Source organism: Pelodiscus sinensis, chromosome 27, assembly GCF_052426305.1.
Source record: "Pelodiscus sinensis isolate ZL-2025 chromosome 27, ASM5242630v1, whole genome shotgun sequence".
Classification (NCBI taxonomy): domain Eukaryota; kingdom Metazoa; phylum Chordata; order Testudines; family Trionychidae; genus Pelodiscus; species Pelodiscus sinensis.
Window position 1 is genome coordinate 4,055,493 of NC_143078.1, and position 23,216 is coordinate 4,078,708.

The window sequence follows — 23,216 nt, forward strand, 5'->3', positions numbered from 1 at the left end:
ATAAAATGACGGACTCTTAACAAAATACATATCGAGGCACCGGCTGAACAAGCCAAATGGGGGCTGACAAAAGGACGTACAGTTGCTTAACTCTGATCTAAGAAATAACTCCTCACTACCTGCTTCAGGTTATAGAGGGGTCTTTTGCCCTGGAGGCATGCTCCCCCAGAAGAATGGCACAAACTCTGAGGCAAATACATCTCTAAGACTCCAGTTTTCAAAGACTTCTGCACGGACTTTTCTTCAGGTTCCAGACATTGACTTCCATGAGGCTCTGAAATGATGCAAGGTTCCATTGGCTTGGGTAGCCTGGCAGAGGTGGGGCTTAAGTGATCGATCAGGGGAGAGACCTCAGGTCAGGAAAGCATTTCAGCCTGAGCTTAACTTGACTCATGTGCTGAAGTCCCCTCTGACTTCTGCAAAGGGGAATTCTTCCTCAATCAGAGCCAGTGCGTACATTATGTGACCGAACTTCTCCCTTCTGCTGCTGTTTGTCTTTTTAATTTGAAGGTCATTCCTGTGCATTTAGCGGGGGCTTTTCTGTTAATGACTGATACATCTTTCCTACTATCTAGCATCCTTTCTAGCACCAACATTACTAATGTGTCAACAGAGTTCTCCTCATATTCATCAACAGCAGACGGTGATAGCGGTGACCCTTCTGATTTTGAAATGATCTACTTTCCATGAAGAAAAGAAAAGTGAGAAGATTAATCTTAGACCAGCCATGCCTTGAAGTCAACGCCTGTCTCCAAAAGTCATGAATAAGATGACGATCAAATAACAAGTCTAGTGCAAAAGACCTTGATTTGTGTTGACAGAAGGCAAAGAACCACCAGGACCTATGTTTGTTTTATGAGGAATTAGGCTGCCTTGTGCAGGGGAGAGCAGAGTCTTTGAACTGCAAATGCAGATGGGGAAGCCTTCATTGTCGGGGACCACACATGTAAATGTAATTCTGGGACATGTAATCAAACATTGACGAAAGATCAAGAGGTGGCATATATATATATATATATCCATGCACTTCAGAGCCTCAGAAGTGAGAACTTGAAAATCTCTGGCTACATCTAATTCCCATGCTGTCAAACAGGTGTAGCATTTTATCTAGAATCAAGGCTAGATGTAGGGGCAGGCAACTGCCCAGGGTCGGGGGAGGGGGGCGTACTGTGGTTGGGGTGCTGGTTTTGTTGCTAGTGACAAAAGGGAAAATATTTGGAGTAAAACAATTTTCCCTTTGTTTCAGGTATTCTGTGTGCAGATTTTTTTAAAAAACCTCTTAGAATGTTGTGGGACCTTTGTAAAAATCTCATGGAAGCGTCTAGACTTTCTGAGAACTAGGTTTTCCTCAAGCCTCCGAGAATTATGCCCTCAGATGTATATCCGAGGCAGAGGGTTGCCAGTCAGTTTTGTATGACAGGGACAATTCCTTCATACAGATTGTGCATCAAAATCATGAAATGGGCTACATGTGCAATAAAAAATAAGGATATCACCCAAGATAGCAAGTACTATATATAAATGATGTCACAACTCTTTTGTCCTGTGAACACATCATCCATTACAACTACTGAAGGGAAATGGAAAAAACTGAACAAAAAAAGAATTCTTAGAGCTAATTATTACATTTTTATGCACCCTAGATCTAGTCAAAAGCCTAAAACCTTCACTGTGAAATTGCCTGAGTAAGGACTAAATGACAAGTACACGAAGGCCTCTGGGTATCTTCCTCTGCATTTATTTCCAGTAAATGGGCTATATACCCAGAGCCCGGAACTGTCCCTTGCTAGATGAGACCTTTCTAAATGGCCAGGTGTCCAAGCCTAGGCCTACAAACGCATTATGTGCTGCTGAATTTTCTTCACAGTGGCACCAAGTCAAGACATGAGACGTGTCTCTGCATCAAAGAACTTGTCTACCTTACAACAGCAGCCCCAATGCTCCTATCCATCATAGAAATGTCTTGTGCAAACAGCTTCCTGGATTCTGTTTGTGTTCTTGCTGTCATTGCTGTCGAAAGTAATGGCTTGAGATCATTCACACCATTAGTTTTAATATATTATTACTGCATCATCTCAGCTAATCGCAGGTGTAACTTCCTTTGCAGTGCTCCCATATGCAGCAATGTCCGTGCTCCATGTCACTGGGAACAAAAAGCTCTCCGTTCCCTTAGGGCAAGGGCCGGATGCATTTTCCTTGGGCCTCCGCTGGAGGTCAGTGTAGCATTGTTTACTTTTGTCTTGTAGAACAAAGGAATTGCAAACCTGTGACAGCCGAAGGGGGAATATTTATATTTTCAAAGATTTTAATCAGTTTTACATATAAAAATAATTCTCCAAATTACCAAAAGTCCCTATGTATAAAGGCCATGCTTAAAAACATTTCTGTTGCTATAGGTGACTTACCTCAGTATTTTAAATTATGTATATAAAGACTGCTAGAAATGCTAAGAAATATACAGCAGTGCTCTTTTAAAGATACCATCCTCCCCAGCAAGAAACCCAAAGCGTCAAATCTCTCTGCAACTTTGTCATGTGCCTTGAAGGTCATCAGAATTCAGTTGTTTCAAATCGAGGAGGGGGAGAGCATTGCTGCAGGCAAGCGCCCAGTCAGCAGCACCTCCCTATAATGGAGTGTCCCTCACCTCTCGCGAGCGCCCCATTCTGGCCGAGTGCATGTACTCCCTCTGTTTGAAGCTTTCTTGGCAAATCATCCTTCAGGTTGAGTCACACACCCTATGTACGGATCACAAACACCTTCACATTCACAACATTCAACAGGGGTACATCTTGGTGCCCCCTGTAGTGTCTCTGGATCTGTTTCTTCAGCCTGTTCCCTGCTCTGGTAGTGAATGATGCCCCAGAAGGTTTCCCTCTTGGAGACAGCATCCTCGTCCTTACTTCAGGGCTTTATCTTTGAGTCCCATTATAGTTCATCTTAACTAAGCTCACCAAAATGAACTGTTTGTCTGACTGACAGGGAGAACAACAGCACTACAGTCACCTGCTCTTCATCCCTTGATGTCTTCAGAGGCACTGAACTGAACCCCTGTGTTGATCCCCTGTTGCGTATCTCCTAGCACATGCCAGGACTTTTGTCAGCATAGGAAGCATGACAGACATTGAGATAACATGGCCTAATTATCAACAGGAAAGCAAGTTTGGAAAGTTTGTATTTATGCATATGCATACACACACACACACACACACACACACACACAAAATACAAATATTGTAACAGTGATTATAACCTTAACTGGCATATACCATAAACCTGTTTTCTTATTCTTGTGCTAAAGTAATCATTTGATATAAGCAAATAACTCAAAATCAAAATACATTTGGTCAGTGTCTTAGCACAAGCTAGAAAAGTACCTGCATGGCCCAGTATCTGAAATGTGAGTATCCAAAAATAAAAACCCCTCCCCAAAACAAATTAAAAAAAACAATGAATGGGTAAAATTTTAGTAACATGTGAAAGTGTATAACCTATAAAATCATTAATACTAGCTAAAATGTTTAACTTAAAAAGCACATCTTCTGGGTAGGCTGAATATAACATCGTTTCACAAAACTGTTCTTAAATTAGCAAGCTATAAATTCTGTTTCTTGTACCATACCAACAAACCAAACTCATGTTGGTTATTTGGATTCTCATATAAATTTTTACAGTGAACCAAAGTATGGCCAAGCAATTAATGATACAATTTATCAACAGTCCTCTCCTGCTTAAAAATAAAAACTTACTAATACTAAAAGAAATATATGCATAGGCCAGATTCTGCAGCCAGATATAGCAAGTAAATGGAGTAACTTCATTAGAGTTAGTGGATTTATGCTAGATTTACACGAGTGTAAACTGAGAGCAGAACGTGGCCCAGCATATTTAGCATGTGTAGGAAAGGGAACTTTTGCAGATGATTAAACACTTGATGGATTCCAAAGGACAGGACATGTTGCGCGTTTGTCATTATTATTGTTAGTATCTAATGAAGAACTCTGTTATTTCTGCTAAATTATTGCCAGCATCACTGGTAGTTCTACTGCCCTGTTTATTAGCTTTTTGATTTGAGATGCTTTATTAAATTTCAGTAATTTGAGTAAATTTTGGTCTTTGTCCTTGGCCATATGAGTAATCACACTGACTGCACCCATTTTTGGGGTGGGGGCAGGAGAAAGGGAGATTTTCACCTGTTTTAGAGCTGCCCCGTAGGGTCTCTTCTATGAGAAACTAAACGGAAGACTAAGAAAAAGAGCATCAGGAAATTCACAATGCTCACATGCTCTAAAAGATAGGCACAGGGTACTATCCTGTACTGTTACCATTGAGTTCTTTGGGAGCAGGGATCATGTAGAAAAGTGTAGGAGTTATGAATATCATCCTTGCCTATGACACTGTATGAATGAATTAGTACTTAATCATTGTGTTCAGTGGTTCTGTGCTCACTCACTCAGGTCTCAATCCTGGTGGGTGTTGAGCACTTTGGCTCCTTTACTTCAGTGGGACAATTTGGAGGTCTCAGGTTGAATGTGTGTGGAAGGGATTTGCTATATGAAGACCAGAGGTCTCAGAGCTGGGGCGTGACTTTCTCTTATCAAGGAGGCAGGTTTTAGCTGGATTCGTGGCAGCCCACTGGATGTCAGATTGTGTCTTGCAACAAAGTCTCAGTGGAGTTGCCATGTTAGTCTGTATCTGCAAAAAGAAGGAGTCCTGTGGCACCATAGGCCATGTCTACACTAGGAAATTATTTCAAAATTACTAAATTCGACTTAAGAACTCCCGATTTAACAAATTTGAATTCGTGTGTCCTCACATCAAATGTAGTCTGGGGCAGGCTCCCTTAATGTGGCCGTGCTACCTCAGACTCATAGCCCCAGGAAGCCTGCTGGGGAGCTGCGGGAGGCCTCCTGGAGACCAATTAGTTTGAATTAGCAGCACCGGAGCGTCCACACTACCGTTATTTTGAACGTACAAGTTCATAATTAGTGTTATTCCTGATGAAAAGCTGGACTACAGAGTTCAAATTCCATTGTCTGTTATTCCAAAATAACGGGCTTGGTAATGTGGATACACCGCTTGCTAATTCAAACAGGAGGGTTATTTCAGACTAAGGTCCTAGTGTAGACCAGGGCTTAGAGACAAAGGGTACGTCTACACTGCATGGATACTGGAGATATCCCGAAATAGCTACTCTGCGTCTACACAAGCTACCCATTATTTTGAAATATTTTTTCGAAATAATGGGCATGCTATATCAGCATCCTGGTAAACCTCATTGCACGAGGGTTAAGGGATGACTCTAAATAGCGCGTTATTTCGAAATTTGGTGCTGTGTAGATGCGCAAAATTTCAAAATGAGCTATTTTGAAATAGATTCAAAATAAGATATGCAATATGCATAGTGCTAATTGTGTATCTGATTTCAAGTTTAGGGTGCTGTGTAAGTGCACCCTAACAGATTTATTTGGGCCTGAGCTTTCAGGGGTCAAAACCACTGCATCAGGTGCATGGACAAAAAAGCAACCAAGTGTGTTTAGAGAGATGCAAAATCCAGATCCATGAATGCAAGAATGCCAGCAATATGCCCTCCCTTCACCCCACACCTCTGTTACCCTCCCCTGACCCAGGAGACATTAATCAGTCATTCGGGGCCTCGAACCTGCACATCCGGACACAGTGCACAAAAAGGTGTTAGTCTGTAGCACGCTAGGACCATTCCTGGGTTCAGTTGTAGGCATACACTTCTGCTCTGATGAGCAGTCTACCTGCCCCTGCATACTCACTGTCTTGCTATCACAGTATAGCAAAGAAACAGTGCGTGGATGGGGAAAGGAGTTTCCTATTTACTCTAATAATGGGGCCAGGATTTTACTCAGGTCCTTCTGTTAATGGCTTGCTTAGTCGCATGCCTTAGTTTTTGTCTGTGGTACAAAAGTTGCTCACTTTTATATCTAATCCGTTAAACTGGATCTAGCTATATCAGTGCAACTCTCTAATACAGAAATGGTAATTTACCAGTGAAAACTAAAACCAGTTTAAGCAACAATTAATCTGGTTGAAGTGGGTCTATATTAGGGGCATGGATTGGTGGGATCCTTTTTTGGGTGGGGGCCAGAAAAATCAGTTGGGGGCCTCACACAGGTGAGAAGCGAAGGAAAAAAATCAAACCCTCACTGACGTGTCCCCCAGCTAAAAAGGAGAAAGACTCTCCCCACACTCCCCTTGCACACCGGAGCCTTGGGGGGCCCCCGCTAGAAGATTTTGAGTGCTTCAGCCCCAAGGGGAGGTGGTGGGGGGCTGGAGGACCAATGGTGGCTTCCCAATGCTGGGGGGAGGGGGGAGTCCTGAGCCTCGGGAGCTAGATCCCAGCAAGTTGGGGGCACATTCACACCTGGTGTAAACACAGCACCCCTAGTACACATGACAAAAATATAGGGAAATTCAGGACAGGGGCTCATTATAAGAGAGAAGAGGTGGAGAAAGACAGAAGTGGGGAGCACAAGGTCGGAGTAAGGTGACAACAGATGTCTCAGTACACCATTGTTGAGACTTTTAGTAGTGAGATAGTTATTTGTGCCAACCCCTCCATGCCAAACTGGTATATTCAGAGCAGAGTTTCAGATTTACTGCCTGCTGAAAGAAAACCCTATTAATCATCCTCCCTTTACTCAGCTGTAAACTCCAATCATTTAACTTAAGGCCTTCAAGGTTCCTTCTGTTGCTGCCACCAATAGACCCATAATATAAAGCTTTTCGGACGCATGGGGAAATCAAGGCACTGCTTAGTATTCAAAAGGGAAGAGATTCAAGTTCTAAGTTATCTTTCTCTCTTTATTCCTCATCTCATTATTTTTACCTCAGCGGGTGACACAAGCCACTGCACCTGATGAAAATGGGGTGATGGATTTCAGTGCCACTTTGAAATCCCCACAGGAAGAATCATTCTGAACACTGATTGTTTCGGTTAAACTTTGGGATTTAGAGAAGAGCTGAAGTACAGAACATTCCATCCAGACCCCCTGCCTGCCTTCAGGGAATGATGAACTGGCTCTGTGGTATACTTGTAACCACTTTACACAGAGCATCTATTTGTCTAGATACAGTACTCATGTGTCCTCCGTTACCAAAGTATAGCTAATATGTTTATCCTCACAGTGCTCCTGGTCAAGTAGGAAAGGGCTATTTTTCTTCCTATTTTGCTGATGGGATACTGAAGCACAAAGAGAATGAATGCCTTGCCCATGAGCACACAACAAGCCTGTGACAGAGCGATAACTTCAACCCAGATCTACAGAAAACCAAGCTAATTCTCTGACTACAGGATCATGTTCCCTCAGGGCTATTTCTGCCTCTTAAAGGCATCTTCATGCCACCAAGCCACATATAGGACATCACAGTTCCTCCACTCCCCTGCTGTAATCACTGAACAAGCAGAAAACTTGGAGAGAAAACCTTTCTAAGCCAGAAGCTTTTCGGAGAGTCAAAGGTGAGTCTTTGCATTTTTTTTTAAACAATGAACACATTGAAAATCTAATTTTAAGAATCACTTCAGCCATTGGAAAGAAATCAACTCCTGTGCTTGGCTGTTTGGATCATCAAGGCATCGAGACAGGTAGAAGGAGACAAGGAGGAGTAGAATGAACATAGACAAGACTGGAAAGGAAGCTTGCAGCAGTTTTATAACCCTCCCTCCACCTATTTGTCACCACCCTCCTGTAATAAGCAGTGGAATTCACCTCTAATGACATTCACAGTGGTATGTTTTTCCAAATTTAGTCAAGTGATAACAATGTCTTTAGTATGCAAAGGAGGCCTTTGTGTAGCTCACCATAACTTCAGTGTTTCGTCAAGCTTTACAGAAATATCAGAGGAAACAAATTGTAATAATTATAGGAGAGAGGAAGCAACGGGAAAGGAATGTGTCATGGCGATAATACAATCTTCTGTTGATTTCTGTGTGGGAGAGAGGCTTTTTCATATATAAAAAAGTGTGGTTCCCGTGAACCTTTTATATGTTAAAATCAACCCAACTCTGCAGACACTATAAATACATAGCACAATATACCGTGTGTGTACACACACACACACACACACCACATACTGTAGTAATAATACAAAACTAAAGTCAATTAGAAAACAAGGTGTTAGTTTGGTATCTGCCTTCCATGCAATTCCTCTACTTCAAGCCCCACCCTTCTGTGTCCCCATTCTGCCTCGACTTCCCTCAACCATTTATTTTGTTACAACATCTCAGCCCAGGCACTTTTGTGTTGAGTGTTAGACATACTTGCAGTTTAAAAAAAAAAACGCAACACAAACCCTCTGTGTGAACTCATCAAAAAAAACAAGCACAGTAGTCAATAGCACTTATTGGTAACTACAGCCTCTTGCACCCAACTCCAAAGTCATAAAACTGGCTTTAAAATCATGATTAAAAATAATCATATTTGTGAGCCTTTGGGGCACATTTTCAAGTTATTCTGCACAACCCTGATGGTTAGAAGTTTATTCTATTTTAAAATGAACATAGAGACTGAAATGCTCACAATCTCATGTCTTAAGAGCCAGGATTTAAGAAAAGCATCATTGAAATACAGTCTTATGAAAACAGTGTAAGCAAGAAGAGACTCAGGCCGGTACAGAGGATTTGTCATAATGGCAAATTTTATAATTTGTGCTGTTTTTAACCTTCATTGGCTAATCATCACTGCAGTTTTGGCATTTCAACTTGCATTTCCATAAGCCACTGGCTTTCACCAGTTAAATGTACCTTGGTCTCAGAAAAGCATAACTATCACCAGTGCAAACAGCATCTTTGCTTGTACAGAATTGGTTCTTTGACTGGCAAAGCTATCCTGTTAGCTGGTTGCCAATGGCTATAATGGGTATAAATCTACAGTGTGGACAAGTCCCTATCAAAACACATTCCTCTGCTTTTGCCACTTGTACTCAAGTACATTCTGGTTGCCCCGCACTGGACTGAAAACAACTTTGGGAGAGGGCTGAGGCTGGGAGCCAATTGGAAGAGGGCTTGTGGCAGCCAATCAGAGCCCAGCAAGGCAGTATAAAAAGATAGCTGTCCAGGAGAAGCACACTCTTGCTCCGTCTCTGGAGGGAGAGGGTGCTAGCTGCCTGTTAGCGAGGTACCTTGGGCAGGCTTACACAGCCTACTTCCCAGACTCCAAAAGGAGCAGGGTAACTTGGACAGAGCATTACTGAGAGAAGGTAGAGTGAGCAAGGGGAACTCAGACCTGAATAAACTCCAGGCTGAAGGCCCAACTATAGGGGCCCAGAAAGGTACTTAGGCTGCAGAGGAGCAACCAGAGCAGAAGGCAGCAGGCCCACACCCCTTGCCAATGATGAGTGACTGTGTCAGACTGTGCAGTTCACCCGAGGCAGGACCTAAATGTCTGGCAGTGGGTCACTGAGGTGGGTATAGAAGGTTGGGGTTTCCTGGGAAGAGAAGATCCAAGAGGATGGGGGTGCTGCTACGGGGCAGGACCCTGCGGGAAGGATGCTGCAGTCTGGGAGGGAGGTGGGTCTGGATGACTGGTGGAGAACAGACAAAAAGGCAACGGTGGGTGAGACACCACCAGGAGAGGGCACTCTGAGGCTGGACTGAGCTAATTCCTGAAGTGACCAGCAGGAAGTGCCACCGCAGCGAGTCAGAATCTGTTACATACACCCATTTCCTGACCCTCCAGTGAACACAAGCAAGCATTCTGCATCTTCGCAAACAAAGCATGTTCTCCTTGACAACACTAATTGTTACATGACAAAATTTCTCTGGCTAAACATGGCAAATTAAAACATGTGTCATTTTCTCTGGATAACTTTTAATTGATCTGATTTACATCACAGGTGGAGCTGATCAGCTAGCAAAGGTCTGCATGAAATGCAATGTCCTATTTGATTGTGATTTCCCTGGAGCCCATTTTAAATAGTAACAATTTACAAACAACTTGATTTCTTATTAACCCAGTTTCTTAATTGCTTCCTTGGGAAAACAGTCACATTATTTGCATTTTGTTTCCTAGAACTCCAGGGCATCAAGGCAAACAGTTAAGGATCATTTTAAATAGAATAGAAGAAAAGGAAGAAGAGGGACTTTTACAGAAATTCAATCCAATGTTGGGCTTGGCTGCTTTTATTTGTAAATATAACTCTCCCTCGCACACACATATACCATGAATATATTTCTAATTGGATTCAGTAAAATACTTGCATGCCAGAAAGCTAGTTGCCACTTTCATGATCACTTGATGGGCATATTTCAAAATCTCTATAATTTCAATTCATTTGAAGCATATTTAAGACTATGGATAGGATGTCTGTGGTAAGTTATAGTCTCTCTCTTATAGCCACACACATACACACACACACACACACACACTCAACTGTCCACTCCCTTGGTGTTCGCTTTGAGTATCGCGTGCCTCCTCTTTCTGTCCTCCCATTCCCATGCTATGGAAAACAATCCCATTCCAGCCACTTCCCATTTTCCTGGCACTACCAAAGTCTGACTTTGCTTTTAAGTTAGGATATGGAGGCAGGAAAAGGGAATAAGGGAATTTGTGTGCAGCCATCTTGGTCTTCTTAACAAGAGTCAGGCTAATTCTGTGGCCTGACAACGCGAGATCTGTAATTAGACGCTGCCTTTGCCTCTCGCGTCCATACGGAGATAAGGATAGAATGCTGACTCTGGCAGGGACCTTGAGATAAGGAGCATCTGGGTGGAACTAAATAACTGTTAGCCATTGGTGTTTGTAATGGGAAGGAGACTAATTGTTATTGTTGTTATATCTAATAGACAGTATATAAACTGCTTCATAATTGCTTGTATTTGAAGATCTGCCTCGGAAGGGGGGGCTCCCCCCCGTCTGAAACAGTTTTTCCCTTGCTGCAGCTCATAATAAAACTGCCTCTGGCTACTTGTTGCTTACAAACTCAGAGTGAGGACAATGTTTTCTTCCACAGGATAAGAGGAAGCCACCTACCAAACTTGCTGATCCTAGCTTTTACTATTGAGGAAGAGTTCTTGAACAAACAGACTCCTAGGCAGACACATAGTTGGACTCAGACACACACACAAATCTCAGATAGATATTCAAGCAAAATAATAGAATGTCGCCAGTTTTCCTGTGCCTATGTTGAACATCCCTAGTTCTAAATCAAGAAACTTCAGAGTCGCAGGCAAAGTTTACATTTACCAGCACTTAAATGATTTTAAAGGGCCAGGAATAAGACCTTTTTTATTCCTGTGGAATATTGCATTACACTGAGAATGGGGATATCACAGTGGTATCCCCTTCTGTTCCCGTCAACATAATTACAAATTAAGTCTGTACCTGAGGGGAAGAATTGTCTTTAGTACAGCCCATGCAGCATCTGTTTAAATATATATGTGTGTGTGTCAAGTCATATATGGGAACAAGCTGACCTTGCTAACAGTTTGACTTTCAACTGGCAAAATGTGACTTGTTTGATAATGGTGCTGATTAGGAAGGAGCTGATGTTAGAATTTCCTTTGTATTTCCTTCAAATAAATGCACTCTAGAGGAGGAGATCATTTTAACATGGAAGAAATAAAATAAAACTGTATAAAGAAATATCCTTTGATAGAGGTTACTCTTTTTTTAAAAAAAAAAGTCAGACAAAAATGTGAATAAATGAGATAATCCTGATTATGTTCTGCTCCGTGGAAACGATCAAGTAACTGTAATGACATGAGTTCTTATTGAAGCTTAGTGGTGGATATGAGGTATATTGTATTGAACATTCTTAAGCTACAGCAAAAATTTGCCCCAAATTCACTATACTTTTCTCTGTATAACTATATATGTTCAAATAATAGCATGTGGCTCATCAGGGATCCCATGGAACTTCACAACAATTAATTAAGAGTTACAGTGGCCAGGATTTTCAAAAGTAACCCGTGATTTGGGGCACTCAACCAGAGACACTCTAAAGGAGCATCATTTTTTCCGCTTCTTTCAGATGCCTCAATGTGGGCGCCCAGAACTGGAGGTCTTTTGAATCAATATGCCAAAACCTCACTCACCATACTTGTGAGGAAGGTTTGAATTCACCTGTTTTAAAGATTGAAAAAAGGAGGCACTGAGAAATGAGTTATACAGGTCCACTCACTGGCAAGAGAAGAAAGGACTCCATTTCAGATCAGTCTGACTGTCCATCCGCTTTCTACAATGGGGAGATGAGACTTCCTCATTACCTACATGATATTCCCTACTTGCAAATTAAATATTTGATGCTTAGCTACAAAAGAGGCAATAGGGTAGGAAGGATGTCTAGAAGGTAGGGCACTCAGTTGTCACTCATATGTTTTGGGCTCAATTCCTACATCTCCCACAGACTGTGTGTCATATTTGGCAAGTCCATTAACCTATCCCGTGCCTTAGTGCCCAGGTGTAAAAGGGGGTAATATTTCCTTACTTTGCAATTAGTGATTGTAAAGTACTAAAACACTATAGTAATAGGAGCCAAATACGTAGTATTTCATATATTTTTGAAGGTTTAACCCCATTTAGCCAGCATGTGTTACATACAGTAGCATGATTGAAATTATGTGACGTCATAACTTTCTCCTGAGCTGACTTTACATCACAAATGTGCATCATAATATTTCGCAAGCTTCCCCTTAGAATTCCAATAATTTTGGTAGTTCCTGCTTGCAAGGGTAATGGTTTAATCCAGAGGAGGAATCTTCATTCCCCCTGTGGGCGAAATGTGCCACCAAGAATGAAGAATCCTCCCTCTTATTTAAATCTGTATGGTAAGGTGTCAAGAACAGCTGTCATGCACTCCTGTGATTCAGCATGTAACTCTAAAGGTCAGCAAAGGAGCACTCGGCTCACAGAATTGCTGTCTGACTGCTCCTTGAGCGTAGAATATTACCGAGCACTCAGAGACAAAGACATTCTTATTCCGAGAGTGTGTCTCATTATTTTAATGCATTGATCTAATCTCCATGGTTCAGGATTAGACTAAGGTTCCTGTATTTCATCAGCAATTTGAGATGAACATATTATTTAGGTTCAGAAAATTATCCACCGAGCATAATCAGGAGTTATTTTTCATAAAACTCTTTGCAACACTAACATTTTCATTAAAAGGAGTGGGGCAGGAAGAGTTCTATTCACTTTTCTGAGATCTAGCCCCCTCCATCTGATCATCATACGAGAATGGATGCTGCACAGAATGGGCATGGAGTAGTGTGTGTACTAAGAAATGACAAAAGCAAAGTTGATCCTAGATCTACATTCACGAGAGAGCTTAGCATGGAGATGGTCATTAAGAACAGTGCATTAATAAGATCAATGGTTTAAGGCTTTGTCTCGAGTGAAGCAGTTTTACTGAAACCAGTGCATCAGTTTTAAATCGAAATGTTTACTGGGGTTCTGAGGCACTACCATAATACCAACAACAACCATTTATAACAGCATCTGTTTCTTCAGACAACACACAGTCAACCTGGGGAACTCCTTGCCAGAGGATGTTATAAAGACCAGGACTTTAGCAGAGTTAAAAAAAGAATTAGAAAAATTCATGTCCATCAATGTCTATTAGCCAGGATGGGTAGGAACAGTGTCCCTAGCCTCTGTTTGTCAGAGGCTCGGAATGTGCAACAGGGGAGGGATCACTTGATGATTCCCTGTTCTGTTTATTCCCTCTCGGGCACCTGGCATTGGCCACTGTCAGCAGACAGGACACTGGGTTAGGTGGGCCTTTGGTCTGACCCCACCTGGCCTTTCTTATGCAGGGAATCAGGCAGAATTGCCAGGCCCCAGGGCAACGTGTGTTGGGAGAGGAGGCCTGCTCCATGCTTCTGGAAGGGGTGGGGCCTGAGGCAGAAGGGGTGGGATGTGCACCACCTGGGGCTCTAGCAGTGATATAAAGGGCCCAGGGCAGTTGCCCTCCCCTTCCCAGCAGCCTGTTTATATGGAAGGAACTCAAGGATAAATCATAGCCACAGGCCTTGCCTATAGGGAGTATCTTATGCCAGTTGCTGGTGCAGATGTACTAGTACAGATCCCTACTGCAGAGAGGCAGGGCTGCTGTTTGCACCACTGCAAGTTGGTCTAGTTTCATGCAGGGGTTGGTTTCTCCAGGGCTAATACTGGCTTTGTCCGTTCTGCTAGGGGTTTTGCTCTAGTGTGGTGGCACCCAAGGTTAGTCACTTGCCTAAAAACAGGGCAACTCCCCACTGCAGCCAGGTTTGGTCTCAGTTATCCTGGCGTAGAACCAGTGTCTCTCCACAGATTAATGTGGATTCATCCTGTACTAACAGAAAAGGGAACGGTGGCACAGAGTCTCAGTTCAAGTGATTTGTCCAGGGTCCGCTACTAAAGCAGGTGGCAGGCCAGAGCAAAACCCCAGAACTCCTGACTTCCGGAACCATCATTTCCTCTATTTTGTTTGTGTATAGAATGATTCCGGTATCTAAAAGGGTGTCTCAAGGAGGAGGAAGAAAAAAAAATTGTTCTCCTTGGCCTCTGAGGATAGAACAAGAAGCAATGGGCTTCAACTGCAGCAAGGGAGGTTTAGGTTGGACATTAGGGAAAAACTTCCCACCTGTCAGGGTGGTTAAACACTGGAATAAGTTGCCCAGGGGGGTTGTGGAATCTCCATCTCTGGAGATATTGAAGAGTAGGTTAGATAAATGTCTATCAGGGATGGTCTAGACAGTATTTGGTCCTGCCAGGAGGGCAGGGGACTGGACTCAATGACCTCCCGAGGTCTCTTCCAGTCCTAGTTTTCTATGATTCAAATATTCAGTATTAAAGGCAAAGGTTTGGAAGTGGCTAGTGATTTGGGGAACCATGTCTGAAGCACCCACTGTTTGACAACCAGGCTCCATTAAAGCATCCCCAGTGAAACCACTAGTCACTTCTGTAAATCTTTGCAAAAAATAACGAAGAAATCTTCCCTGCACCCAGAGATGCTTCAGTTTGGGCCTTTGAAGCAGTTATTGCCTTGCCTTACACCCCTTCTCCCCATCCATATCAGGACACCACACTTTGGGACGACCGTGAAACACCTGTCATATTTCATAGGTGTAGCTAATTTTGTTCGCTTCCAAGAAGCTATGGAGATACGGGAGCAGTTGAATTCAGATTAATCCCTAACCATGCCTTCACGCTGGTTGGAGGAAAGATGTTGACAATGTAATTATCACAGCATTTTGTGTTTCAGTGCTTCCAGCTTCTTCCTCAAGGGAATTGAAGCAGTTGGCAGAACGCAGGAGACAAGATGGCAAACAGGTGCAGAATGACTGAGCCAAAACATGTGAAACTCCTCAAGAAGCAGAGTGGAAATCCCTGTTCAGGGGCACAAAAATCCTGATTCTCTCCATTGGACCCTGACCTTTCTGAGCACACACCAAGGGGCAGAGAGGTAATCTTCTGGCATCAATAGCCATTACAGTGGTTTAAAAGACAGAGGTTCAAACCTGCCCTTCCATCTTGAGACGGTCCAGGATCTCTAAAGCAGAAGATGTCTTCAAGGAAGAAACAGATGCTGTTGGGAATCAGGAAGCATGAAATAATTGCTGCAGGGGGTTGAACGTATCACATTCAGTGATGGGACCTGTATAATCCAAGTGCAGTTCCCATCTCTGTGCCTTTCTCTGAGGATAGTCACCATCAAAGTCAGAAGAGAAGAAGAAAGAAGTACTATGGGGAAAAAAAGGTCCCAAGATTGGGCTCAGGACTGACAGAAGCCCCCCTCAAAGTAATTAGCTTCCATACGCAGAAGGATATAAAGATGCATATGATACAAATACAGAGGCCAGTGAGGTCAATGGAAGCTGAAGGTACCTTGGGAAAAAAAACAGGGTTTTCCTAGGTATTTGAAACCTTTTCACCTTCTGTCCTCTGCTCTAAGCATCGCTGAACTTGGAAGAAGTTTGAACTCAGATCTAAATGTCAGCGACTGTCCTAGTTGTAATCTGCACTAAAGTCCTGGTTTCAAACACTCCAATTCATTCTGTTCTATGAGAAAGGAACACAGGCTCTCTAGAACAATTTTGTCAAGTCAAATTAGCTAGGGTCATCTGAACAAGAGGGCTGTGCCCATGAAAGCTCATGATACCATCTATATGATTTGTTAGTCTATAAAGTGCTACCACACCGTGGCTACGTCTACACTGGCATGATTTTCCGCAAATGCTTTTAACGGAAAAGTTTTCCATTAAAAGCATTTGCGGAAAATCGCGTCTAGATTGGCAGGATGCTTTTCCGCAAAAGCACTTTTTGCAGAAAAGTGTCCATGGCCAATCTAGACGCAGTTTTCCGCAAAAAAACCCCGATCACCATTTTCACGATCAGGGCTTTTTTGCGGAAAACATTACTGTGCTGTTTACACTGGCCCTCTTGCGCAAATGATTTGCGCAAGAGGGCTTTTGCCCGAATGGGAGCAGCACAGTATTTCCGCAAGAACACTGATGATCTTACACGAGATCATCAGTGTTCTTGTGGAAATTCAAACGGCCAGTGTAGACAGCTGGCAAGTTTTTCTGCAAAATCAGATGATTTTACGGAAAAAGTGCCAGTCTAGACACAGCCCATGTGTTGTATTTTAAGTTTATCCTGTCCAGACTAACTCGGCTACCCCCTGAAGCCAGGGGAGTAAGTGAGAGCCAGTGGAAAGAACGTTGGAATAGAGTCTCTGGCTCTGCTACTGCCTTGCTGGGTGACCTTGGGTAAATCAGTTCTCCTCCCTGAACCTCAGGTTAGTCATTTGTAAATTGATTTTACTCTCCATAGTACAGTAGACTTCCAATAATCCAGAACCTATGGGACCTAAGTGGTGCCGGATTATCAGATATGCCAGACTATCAGGAGGCTGGTTTTATATATACATACACTATATAGATTATATACTGTATATAAAGTGTTCTTAACCCTTGTACATACTGTATACTGTAATGTTTTAGTTTTTTTAAGCCTTTTTTACCCTTTGTGTTCAGTTCAGCTGCTGCTGCTGTTACCTTGTGACATTTTTTGCCGAAGCTCACTCACTAGGCTCTTGCCATTTTGATGCCGGACTATCAGGAGTGCCGGACTATTGGATGCCAGACTATTGGAGTTTTACTGTAAAAGGCTTCATGACTTTTGGGTGAAAAGTGCCATATAGTTTTCTCTCAAAATGCTCACAGCACCAGGTCTATACTAGACCTTGACAGTCAGGTCAAAGTATGCAATTCCAGCTACGTAAGATACATAGCTGGAGTTGGCTTACCTTGAGCCGAGCTTGGAGCCATCTTCACAGAGGGAGGCCAACAGGAGTGAACACTTCCATCAGCTTTCCTTACTCCTCACAACTGAGGAGGACTGGCATTGACTGGAGCGCCCTCAGTGTTTGATTTAGTGGGTCTTAACTAGATGCACTAAATCAAACACCAGAAGAGTGATCTCTAGTGTGGCCAGTGATGATGTGTCCATTTCCTACAATGTATCATCGTGGCTCACTGAGCTGGTTTTCAAAAAGGACTGGAATTGAATGTTCAGCATCACAATACTAAGGATTAAATGAAATTAAACCACCATCAAGGAGTCTAGAATACTCGACTAGAAGGACCATTTGGTCAGGGATTGGCATTTCCCATGTACTTAACAATTACTATGATTATTACTGCACCTTAGGCTTTTCCTGCATGCATCTTCCATTGTAAGATGAACATAAATTCAGTGACACACTGGGGGTGGAGGGAGCAGAATTGAATTAACGTTAAATTTGTTTTCTAAGTAGCTGGAACAAGCCAGGTAATTTGCACAGAAATTGGTCGATTGTGCGCTCTCATTCACAGTTTTCTAGCAAGTGCCTCTACTTTCTGTCACATATGATTTGTTTCTCCAGCACGAGATATTTCCCAGAGGTATGTGAGCATGTGTAGCTACATTTCATCCCCTTAGTTAATTTTAACAAAGAGTATATCGTAAGACTAAGGATCAGAAAAAAGTCTCTCTGCATTCAGAAAGCAAAAATGCATCAAATCCCATCAATTCAGAAGCATTTAATAAGCTCATACTTCACCAATCACAATAATTAAACAGGTTCGTTATTTTTAATATTCATTGCATCCGGATGCTATGTTTGGCTTATTTGCTCAGTCTAGTCAATGGGACCTGCTAATCTGGGTAAAGAAAAAGCAGTAGTTCTCTAGTGGTTCATTTGCATTGAAAAACACTATAATTTGTAAGTAAGATGGAAAGCTTTTCAGTGAAAAGGGAACATCAGCGACTTGACAAAGCTCGCCTTTGTTTTTTAAGCACAATGTTCCAGAAAGATGCACTCCCTTTGAATTACACTGCAATATGTAATTTTTCAGTAAACCTCAGCCATTAAGAAGCCAGGAGGAAAAAACAAAGCAGGTAATATCTTGCCTGTAATATCATTATTGGGAAATTGTCTTTAAATAGCTTAATCTGTGTAAAGAAACTGAGCGTGGTCATCAGGATGGAGCAAGTGACTAAGTATAAATAACTCCAAAGTAGCTAATGAGAACAAGCCAATGTATCCCAGTATGCAAGGTACTGGATCATAAGTCAGACTAAGTCAGTGGCTGTTCCAGGACTGAGGGAAGCCATTTCCTGTGTGATAGTTCTTCCATTTGTAACAATGATGCTTATCTTCTTAGTGCTTTGAGATCTATAGAGGAATATTGTTACTGACCCTTGAACAGGAATGTAGAGTCCTTTGCAGCTAGAAGTCTAAAATAAAGGCTGTGAAGTATCTTCATAGCAGCATGTTAACATCTGATGCTCTCCCCTTGACTCCACCTACTCGTTTTGAATTGGTAGAGTATAAGAATGTATTGGAGAGTGCTCAACAGTTGATGTATCATGTCGGTACTAGATAAATCAACTGCTGCTGTAAAGCTCATCTTAGCTTGCTTGAGTCTAGGCAGGGTTAGGACTTGAACCCACACTCCCAAGCCCCAGATGTTGATGATTTGCCTATTAGGCCACTAAACCTCAGGCATGGCCATATCTTCCAGTTATGCCCTTAACCCTCACTGCAGGCACAGGTGGGGCTTGGACCCACAAACCCAGCCTCCAGAGGTTGATGCCTTTATCCATTAGGCCAGCCACTCCCAGGACAGGCAGCTTGCTCTGGGGTTGCACTGTCTGTTAGAACAATATGACATTTTACACAGCAATACCTGAAATTGTCCAATTGACACTCTCCAAGCATCCAGTCCCCTGCCAGCAGCAGCACAGAAGGAAGGGTGTCATAGTATGGTATTGGCACCCTTCCTTCTGCACTGCTGCTGGGCTGGAACTGCCTTCCATCTGGTCAGCAGCAGAGCAGTGGCTTCTGGTAGGTCACCCAGCTCGGAAGTCAAATAGAAATAATGGACATTCCTTCTTAGTTCCCAAGTCCACCTGAACAGAGACCTAAGGACTAACAAAGAGGTCATGGCCCAGAAATCCCAATGTATGGTGACCCTACAAATGACCCCACAAATGACCCCTCATGCACTGCTCTTGCTACCCCCTATGGGGTGGGACTCCCAGTGAGAGAAACGCTGCACTAGGGGATTCCTCTACAACCCCAAGCTCTACCATGGCCAGTAGTTCTTGGCGGACTCTTTCCCACAGCTTCTATGGAAGCCGTTGTAGATGCTCAGGGAAGTTTGCCATATTTCAGACATCTGCATGGGTGGAGACTGGAAGAATACAAGGAGATCATGTTCGGGAAAACCCAGATGCATGGTATGTCTGCCAAACATCAGCATCCCTGGCATTAAGAAGCCAGATACTTGTTTGTACATACTTGTGTATAAAAAATCCAGTTACTTACCCAGGAATAAAAATATTGTGTCTCCAGGCCACTTGTCTCAGCCAGATCTTAGCCAACCTTCTTCTAACTCTGTAGTCTCCTGCCAGCTGCTGCCTCCTCAATTTCCTGGAATGGCAAAAATTAAACTTAGCCTCCGATAGATGCTACATGAACTTAAAATTCTTGGTCCTGGGAACATGGCCAACCTCAGGCGGATGAGCCTCAAAGGAGTCAAATTTAAAACAAAAAATAAAAACCAAAACCAAAACAACCCACACAAGACTGGCTTAAAATATTGAGATGAAAGAGAAATAAATAAATAAATTTTGGGTCTATTTATATGTCATTTGCCCCCTTTTTCCACACCACTCATGATTTTATAGACTTCTATCCTATCCCTCTTTTCTAAGCAGAAACGTCCCAGTCTTTCATCTCTCTTCATATGGGAACCATTCCAAACCCCTGTTCATTTTTGATGCCCTTTTCTGAACCTTTTCCAATGCAAGATATCTTTTTGAGATGAGGCAACCACATCTGTACGCAAAAGACAGGACTATGCAGCACTTTAAAGACTAACAAGATGGTTTATTAGGTGACGAGCTTTCGTGGGCCAGACCCACTTCCTCAGATCAAATAGTGGAAGAAAATTGGCATGACCATATATACCAATTGGTCATGCCAATTTTCTTCCACAATTGGATTACACCACCCAGGTTCAATAAACAACAGCACTCTCTCAACTGTAAAAGGTAGATTTTACTAAACATATGTAACCCCCTTTCCTCCCTGGGTTCCTCGGGAGCAGGCCACACTCACCTGTGTGCTTGATGGGTAGAACACTCTAGGAGATCCAGAGTATCCTCCTAAACATTAATTGAATAGTCGTGTAACTGCACAAAATGTTATCGGTTACACAACTATTCGATAGTTCCCGGGGTTGGGGCTGGCTTCCAGTGTGCTCCCAGTCCCACTCCTGGGGAGCCATCGTCACCTTGTGCTGTGCCTCGGAGGCTGCACCAGCATCCCACAGAGCAGCCTCTGTCCACAGCGAGCCTGGGACCACACCACCACCTCTGATAACTGACATGCACAGGGGGCTGGCTTGAAAGCCTCCCGCACGTACCGGCTCCCATCTGCCCCCCTCACCCTCTGTGCTGCCACCTCTCTATGAGAGCAGTGCACAGGAGGGAGGGTTGGAGCCTGCTCCCCCACCTTTGCTGCTACAGAGACAGCAAGGGGAAAGATTTCATTTAGTCAATAAGATAAACCAATGGACCCAGGTTTATCGGTTAATCATGTACTCAGCTACACAGTGACATCCCTATAGGACAGCAGGCACTGGCCCTGCAGTGGCTGATGGGGGATGGAGGCCGTGGCACAATGCTTCTGCCACAAGCCACTGTGGACACTTTCCTCTGCTCGTCTGAGAGCCCTCCCCCTGGGCAGGGGTGCCTGGCTATGGTGGGGATTGGGGGAGGGGGTGGGTCCTGAGGAAGATTGAGAAAGATTGGGGGAGGGGGAAGAGTGGGGCGATCAGGGCTCCAGGCACTTCGGGGCTGGGCCCCTCTGGGATGAAGTGCAGGCAGCCTGGGGCCTGCTAGGGGCCATGGGCAGGAGAGGGAAGGCAGATGAGGGGATATCACATCAGGCCTGGAGTGCCAGGTGTCTGGAGGTGGGGAAAGGAAATATGGGATCGGGGCTGGATCTAGGTGACAGGGGAGGGTGTGAACACCTGGGGGGTGGGAGCAGGAGATGAAGTGATTTCAGAGAAGGAAACTGAGGCACAGATGCCAGCCCAGGGGAATCACAGTGTGGGGAGGGGGGAGAGGCTATGGTGCCCCCCTGTGACTTACTGTCCCTACTCATAAGACCCCTCCCCCCCACACACACACAGACTGTGGCTACATCTAGACTGGCATGATTTTGCAGAAATACTTTTAACAGAAAAACATTTCCATTAGAGTATTTCCATAAAAGAGCATTTAGATTGGCAAGGATGCTTTTGTGCAAAAAGTGCTTTTGCGCAAAAGCATCCGTGTCCAGTCTAGACACAATTTTGCACAAGAAAGCCCCCATCGCCATTTTAGCCATCGGGGCTTTTTTTTTTTTGCACAAAACAATTCTTCCCTGTCTACACTGGCCCTCTTGAGCAAGTATTCTTGCACAAGAGGGCTTTTCCCCCCCAAGCAGGAGCGTGAAAGTATTTGCACAAGAAGCACTGGTTTTGTACATTACAAAGTCAGTGTTCTTGCGCAAATTCAAGTAGCCAGTGTAGACAGCTGGCAAGTTTTTGCACAAAAGCAGCCACTTTTGCACAAAATCATGCCAGTGTAGACACACCTGTGTGTTTGGCTGCTCCCACTGGCAGCACAGTTCAGGGACAGCCCCCCAGTGAGATCTCTGTACCTAGAGGGGGCAAAAAAGCATCTCACAGAGACCCTGGAATCACATCACCATGGCACCACCTGCTGGTAGCACTGCCTCCCCATGGCTGGTGTCTCCCTGTGGTCTCACTTCACTCTCCAGTCCAGACCCCTCTTGGACCACAGTGTCCCTCCAACATTGCCCTCTGGCAGTGCCCACACCAGTGTCTCTCAGCCCCCCTTCCAGGGGGTGTTTGTCAGTCTGCACTCCAGGGTCCTCCCCTGCCTGGGAACGTGCAGTTCTGCCCCCCAGGGAACACCTAGCTCCCCTAGACCCTCCTCGCCTCAGTGACCCACTGCCAGTTTTCACCTAGCCTACACCTCCAGGGCAAACTGCAGCCTGCCATGGCCACTCAGCATTTGCAAGGGTATGTGGACTTGCTACCTTTGCCTACCCTGGCTGCCTCTCTGCAGCCCTCACACCCTCAGGCCCTGAAGCCTGGGAGCTTGCCTGGCCAGAGCCCCCCCTCAGCTTTACCTACCTTCCCCAGCCCTGCACTGCCTCCTGCTTCTCAGTCAGCCAGGTCCCTCCTGCTCTCCCTTCTCCCTGCAGGAGCTCGTCTTTATACAGCCCCCAGCTGGGCCCTCATTAGCAATAATTGCCTTCACTGGGGCTTCCCTCTCAGCCCTCACTCAGGGCTGGGTTTTGCCCTTAAAGGGCAAGTGCGGGGCAGATGCCCTGTCACAGGAGGGTACGCCTGAAAGGGGAGTAACCTGCCCACTCTCCCCACAAGTTCAGTAATTTTTTATGTAGCCTCCCCCACACGCCTGTGACAGAGCAGACAGAGAGATCTATGTCTCCATATGTTGGAGAGTTTAAGTCCCCTTGTTAAACAAAGGTACATTGGAATAGGAGTTGCTAGCAGGGGTGGAGGGTGAAGCTTCCACTTCGGGAGGCAGTAATTCCCCTGCCTAGGGCCCACGCCCTGGCCAGGTTTTGACCATTTCCCACGATCTCCCTCCTGTCTTCCCTCCCCTCCCCTGCACGTC

At 44.1% G+C, this 23,216-nt stretch overlaps 1 long non-coding RNA gene across 1 annotated transcript in view; it reads right to left on the bottom strand.

Annotated features, from left to right (window-relative positions):
• Positions 1 to 22,741, bottom strand: part of LOC149521387 (uncharacterized) — a 30,283-nt gene extending 7,542 nt beyond the window's left edge. Inside the window, exons 1-2 of the long non-coding RNA XR_016347978.1 lie at positions 22,709 to 22,741; positions 19,825 to 19,929 (exon numbers count right to left, since the gene is read on the bottom strand). This is a non-coding gene — a long non-coding RNA (uncharacterized LOC149521387). The remainder of the gene's footprint in view (positions 1 to 19,824; positions 19,930 to 22,708) is intronic.
• Positions 22,742 to 23,216: the final 475 nt, after the last annotated feature.